The following is a 6,092-nucleotide window of genomic DNA, read 5'->3' on the forward strand; positions in this document are numbered from 1 at the left end:
ACATTGAGAAAGTTCTTCATCGTTTTAATATGCATGATGCAAAGTCGAGTTACTACTCCTATTGCTTCTCATTTCAAGTTGTCGGCTTTGCAATGTCCTAGCTACGAAGATGATATTGAGTACATGTCTCGAGTTCCCTATTCTAGTGCTTGTTGGTTCCTTGATGTATGCCATGGTTTGTTCACGTCCTGATCTGTCATATGCTATGAGTTTGGTCGGTCGATACATGGCTAATCCTGGTAAGAACATTGGAAAGCTTGTTTAGTGGATTTTCGGTACCTTCGCGGCACATCAAAAGCTTGCTTGAGGTTTGGCGGGATTGGTGAGGGGCTCGCCGGATACGTGGATTCAGATTATGCTTGGCGATTTGGATAAGAGAAGGTCCCTCACGGGTTATGTGTTTCTTGTTGGTGGATGTCTTTGTTAGGCTGGAAGGCTACTTTGCGGGATCTTTGTTGCACAATCTACTACGAGGCTGAGTACATGGCTATTGCTTGAGGCGGGTAAAGAGGTCTGTTTGGTTGAAAGGTTTATATGCTTGAGCTTTGTGGAGATAATTCTTGCATTAAGTTGTTCGGTGACGAGTCAAAGTGCTATTTATCTTACTAAAGATCAGATGTTCCATGAGAGGACAAAGCACATTGATATTAAGTACCACGCAATCGGAGATGTGGTTGCAAAAGGTAAAGTGAAGGTATGCAAGATTAGTACTCATGATAATCCTGTCGATATGATGACTAAGCTCTGTCCCTGTGTCCAAGTTTGAGCTTTGCTCAAGCTTGGTTGGTATAACTTGTTTAGCCCAAGTGGCTATTGGCGCCGGCAAGTGTTTTCTTTGTTGATTCAGGTGATTGTTGAAGTTCATGCTACAAGGAATTTGTCTCAAGGTGGAGTTTGTTATATTGTGATCCAAATTCCAAGAAGAGGCTAACTTCTGACGAGCGGAGCGAGGCCCGGATCGTTGCCACCGTCTATATATTTTCCCTGTAAGCCGCCGCTAGGGTTTGTCGCATCATTGTACACCCACGGCGTTTGTAAACACCACCGAAATAGTGAAGTTTTGCTGGCTGGCGCCCGTGGTTTTTCCCTTGTGTGTTGCAAGGGTTTTCCACGTTAAAATCTCGTGTCCCCTGCAGTGTTTTATTTTTCGTTCTTCGTTTATTGTGCATCTCGATTATAACATGGATGAGCTGCTACATCGCGGGCACAAATTGTTGGAGGCCCCGTCTCATTGTTTGGAGCTGGAACAGCCGAAATGGAGGTTTTCTCCATGGAACTTGTGAAGACTGAGATGTTGGAGTAGATACCAATGGTAAAACTATTGTTTACCCATGCAGCACAATTTGATTATGGACTGTCGACGCAGCAAATGTTGCTTACTTGCTAAAAGTAGGGAAGAATATTGTTTAATCCTTGAGTAACGGATAATGAAATTGGAAAATCATATTTTTAATATGAGAAGCATGTGTTCCTGATATATGTCGATAGTCTAGAGGTGATCTATCTATCCTTCAGCTCGATCTCAATTAATCATTTAATCTATGTTGGGTAGCAAAATGTGTATCTTGTCTTTCCAATGAAGCTAATGTGAACATAAAATCTGTAGCACCATGTTTAGTTGCAAACAAAGCAAGAAATAGGACTTGCCGATGACATGACCACGACAACGATGTGGATGTTCTTGATGGATACATGCTTTCTGACGGACTCTTCCTCAGCCAAGCCATGAATGCGCCACATCATGTCGTCTCAAACTGAGCAAAAGAAACAATACAAAATCTGTTACCTTATGCAAATACAGAGGATCAAATAAATAAACGGGCCGATACACCACAAATGAAACATATGTTATGAAAATTCAAATGATTTTCACTATATACTCACTTATTGGATTCCTTCGTAGAATAAATCTACAACATTCATTGGAGTCATTCACTTCGGTGGAAAACAACGGCAAGGGAAACTAAAATTGAGCGCACACATGCATTTTATTTCATTCACAACTGTACATATATGCTGAAAAGAAAATAATGACCAGTCATAATACATAAACCACCTTCTTTCTAGCTCTTCACACATGTGAATGATAGAAGTTATACCGTGATGGGCTCCACACAGTGATGAGTACATATGTTTACACAAGGAAACTGTACATGTGCTCTCAAGCAAAGTGAACATGAGCTTCATACTATTTTAATTATAATGCATAAAGTGGTACCCTTTAACTTAGTATAGTATTTTAGGTAAAACTTAGGGCGCTCCCGATGCTCTCGAACCTTCATAACTGGATAGCATGGCATGTGCAGCCTAGATTTCGGGGTGTGGAGTTGCACAATACTCTGATGATGTCCCATAGAGATAGAATTTTGTCAGACATTTCGCTGATAGAGTGTGTTATTGACCTCCAAATTTCCCATTTCAAAGAATCAGCTGAAATTACTGGATTGTTCACTAAACAAGAAGTTGGAAAGTCTCCCTTGCGGCTATAGGCCAGATGCCAAATAGTGAAATGTAATTGGTGAACCAGCTGACCTACAGTCAAGCCCCCTAATACTCATAAAAACTCCTTTTTCATAATTTTCCATGCAGAAACATATACATAAAAGCATTAACGGAGAAAAAGTAGGGCTGCTAAGATACGCTCGAAGTCATGGCAGCAAGTGACTCAGGCAAAAAAATAATTTAATTAATCCTTCTTAATTTGTTTGTTCAGTAACAATGAATGCATGTCCATGCCGTAAATGTGAATATCATTTGTTGTGTTCAAAGTGTCAACACATAATTTAGAGATGAAAATATAGCAAAATTTTGTGAAGCTAAAAAAAATGCTTGCCAATAACTTGTAAGACATAACCAATATATTTCATACCGAAGACAATATGCAGTGAAGTTTTCTTTAAGTTATTTGTCATGAAAAAGGACAGAAATCCCAGGATAAACAAAATACAAGGTGACTTTCTGCAGGAGCATGCATTGAAGCATCAGACTTTCCACTGAAAGTTCTATTTAAGTAGAAAAAATCAGATCAAATAAAGAGGATGATAAAGATACAGGCCTAAACATCCCCACCATTAGCGGTACTAACAACTCATGTTGCTATTTTAGACAATGATAGTACAGTTAGTGTTGGATCTTACCTAATAGTAAATTTCTGTTCACTTTTGCTTCCAAAAAGTTGTGTTTGAACCTAGCGTGGTCCGAACAAATAATACACCTGCTACCATTTTTGTTAACTTACTTAGTGGCAGCAAACACAACTCCTGCTAGAGCTTTTACACTACCTTGGTAAGTACAGAAACTCCATATATTTATAAGGATTAGTAAATAAGCAGCACGATCTCCTAAAGATGTTTGTGGCATATATCTCAATATGAAACCGTGGTAGTCGGTAAAGCAATCAAAAAGGGAAAATGATTCCTAAAAGAAACTCAGGTGCCTTATTTAAATGGAAATAGTAGTTGTCACCAGACTAAGAGAGGTCCTAGTAAAACTCTCAGGGATACTCAAGACCGATGAAGCTGAACTGCGTATTCTTTAACTAAGAATCAAGTAGTAGCATAATTAAAAAGCAAAAAAAGCATGACCTGAACTGTCAATGTGCCTGATTATATTTTTACTTCTACACTAAGAGTTCATGTTTTTACGAAACAATACAAAAAAATTCAGGTTCACTGAAGCACCCATTCAGAAGAGATGTCCATACTGAAATAGGGTCTAAAGGTTTTTCTGCTTTCTTACTTTGAAGTACTGCATAGATTGAACAACTGAAACACTGATCTGAACTGCAGTATCACACACATGAACGTTTCTGGATAATAATATTACATGTTACAGAGTAGTGCTAGCAATATCATGATATTCTTTTTTACACTATGAAAGCCACATATGCACCAAGTTGATTGAGTTTTCCTTTGCGTAGAAAAATGGTAGTATAGCTATCACAATGACTGGTCGTATATTTACAAAGATAGGGCAAGCAGTGATATTATGACGATACAAAAAAAGATAATGCTACTGACGAAGTTGTAGTATATAAAATCTATATTATAGTACATTCGTTTGCAGAGGAAGGCCTGCACATCATTTCTGATAATTCAAGTATTTATGCACAAGGAAATGGTAGTAAGCTGAGGCATTGCAATCTACTGATTTGTGGAGGAGTAACTCACGGTGAACAACAATGAAGTCCAACTCTTATGAGTTTTACCGCGTCTTGATCCCTATATTCCCAAGTGCGTGCAATTCACACAAGAACTTTCCACTGATAGCCTCAGGAGTATTCTACATATTTGCACGCAGTATGACTTCTTAGTATAGATAGACGCACATTGCAAGGCAATCGAAAGGTCAACAATGCAACTCAGAGGAATATTAGTTTTCTTACGAACATAAGAATGTTTAATTTCGCGTAAAGGTTGAGAAAAGCAGGACAGGAAAGGAAACTAAATAAAGGAAGGAAGGATGCACAAATTGATTTATGATGAGTTCACTTCACGGAGCCAGGTGTCCTCGGAGCTGTCAGAACTGCAAGTCAGCCTGTGAACTGTGAGAGCAATTGCAGAGAATACGGAGATGTGATGATGATAAAAAGAAGGCGGCGACAATGAAATGAAGAGTGGACCGAAACAGCTATCTAATTCTTTTTGAAGCCACTATATTATAAAGTATGTAGTGATAAAAAAAATCATAATGAAAGAAGGCCTTCACCTCCATTTCTCAATATCATTTTCATTAAGGGGTCGTAGAAGCAAAAGCTTGCTGGAGGCCGGCCAGATTCAGAAGTCTGCTGAAACTCCATTAGTTGAATTCCAGAAATGCACATGGAATCGAGATTAGCTCTATGCAAAATAGCATGAACAGATTTAAAACTGAAGCTTCTCTGCATCTTACAATCTGAATCAAGGCAGAAAATTTGCTCAATCACGTTCTAACAAAATTTCCCAAATGGCGCCTCCATCGTTGAGATATCAGTACAACAGGATACCTAAAAACGGTGATTGTTTCACCAATTGTTCTAGAATAAAACTACTCCTATCATAGATTATGCAAACGCCTAAATCAATCGTGGATGGAAGACCAAGGGATACGGGGTTGATAGCAGCTCAATGTTGCAGACGGTACACACCTGCTGGCAACTCTGTGAAAGCCGGATAAGACCATGGGCCCATGGTGGCGTTCTTGATGGGAACTGCCCAGCGAGTGCAGCTCGCGGACGACCTAGGCACTGCTAAGGGCACACCATGTGCCCAGAACAGCATGACCCGAAGAAGCCGGCAGCCAAACTCGACTCTAGCCTTGAAAAACGCTGGTGTTGGATTGGGGGACACAAGATCCGGCGGATCCACATCAGAATTATGGAGAAGAGCCCCTCCATCGTCCATCCTACTGGTCACCATGGATAGGAGAGAGCAGAGTAAGCAGAAAGCCCATCCTCAATCATGACTTATTGTGAAGATAGGGCAACTCACCTCGAGGCAGATTCTCGTCCCTTTCACATCCGACCACCTAGCTTGGCCGACGGTGATGGATGGAGGGATGCCCGAAACGGGGGCGGCGGAGGGAGGGGTGGCCGCTGGTGATGGGAGGGTGGAGGTCGAAAATGGGGGCCGCGGATGGAGGGGACTCCACCGCGTGCAATCTCGTCGGAGTTCATAGGCGGCGGGCGCTCCATCCGAAATGCTTTCGTCCCGACGCAGCGGCCATGGCGTTTCCACACCACCTCGCCTGTCGTCGGAAGAGAGCCCTGGCGCAGGGGTAATCCAGAGGCGAGGTAGCATTGGCCTGCAGAAGTGCAGGGGCGCGCGTAGCTTCGTCGAGAATAGCGGGCCAGGACTCCTAGATCGTTCGGTCAAAGCGGTGATGAATGAGACAATTTCTAATGGGACCACGGGCCAGAATTGCTCACAAAATTCTATACGGCACCGAATCTGTACACAGAGAAAACCCCAGCGAAAATTAAACCATCCAAAGGATTTCGTGTTACCACCGTAATAATCTGAAAGAAGTCTCAAAATTCCCACAAAAATCGAAGTGGTTCACGTTTAATATAGTATAGTAGTTATTATGCAGACATGAACAATATGTTTTTTGTT

The 6,092-nt window shown here is 41.2% G+C and overlaps 1 long non-coding RNA gene across 2 annotated transcripts; it reads right to left on the reverse strand.

Moving 5' to 3' along the window:
* Window positions 1–1,479: 1,479 nt before the first annotated feature.
* Window positions 1,480–5,740, reverse strand: LOC124708700. Of its 2 annotated transcripts, none has more exons than XR_007005276.1 (2): window positions 5,469–5,740; window positions 1,480–5,382 (listed from the first exon to the last, which is right to left on the reverse strand). It is a non-coding gene; the product is annotated as an uncharacterized LOC124708700 (long non-coding RNA). The 2 variants fall into 2 exon arrangements; XR_007005275.1 differs by having other exon boundaries at window positions 1,480–5,385.
* Between the last annotated feature and the right edge of the window lie 352 nt (window positions 5,741–6,092).

This window comes from Lolium rigidum, chromosome 4 (assembly GCF_022539505.1).
Source record: "Lolium rigidum isolate FL_2022 chromosome 4, APGP_CSIRO_Lrig_0.1, whole genome shotgun sequence".
Lineage (NCBI taxonomy): Eukaryota > Viridiplantae > Streptophyta > Magnoliopsida > Poales > Poaceae > Lolium > Lolium rigidum.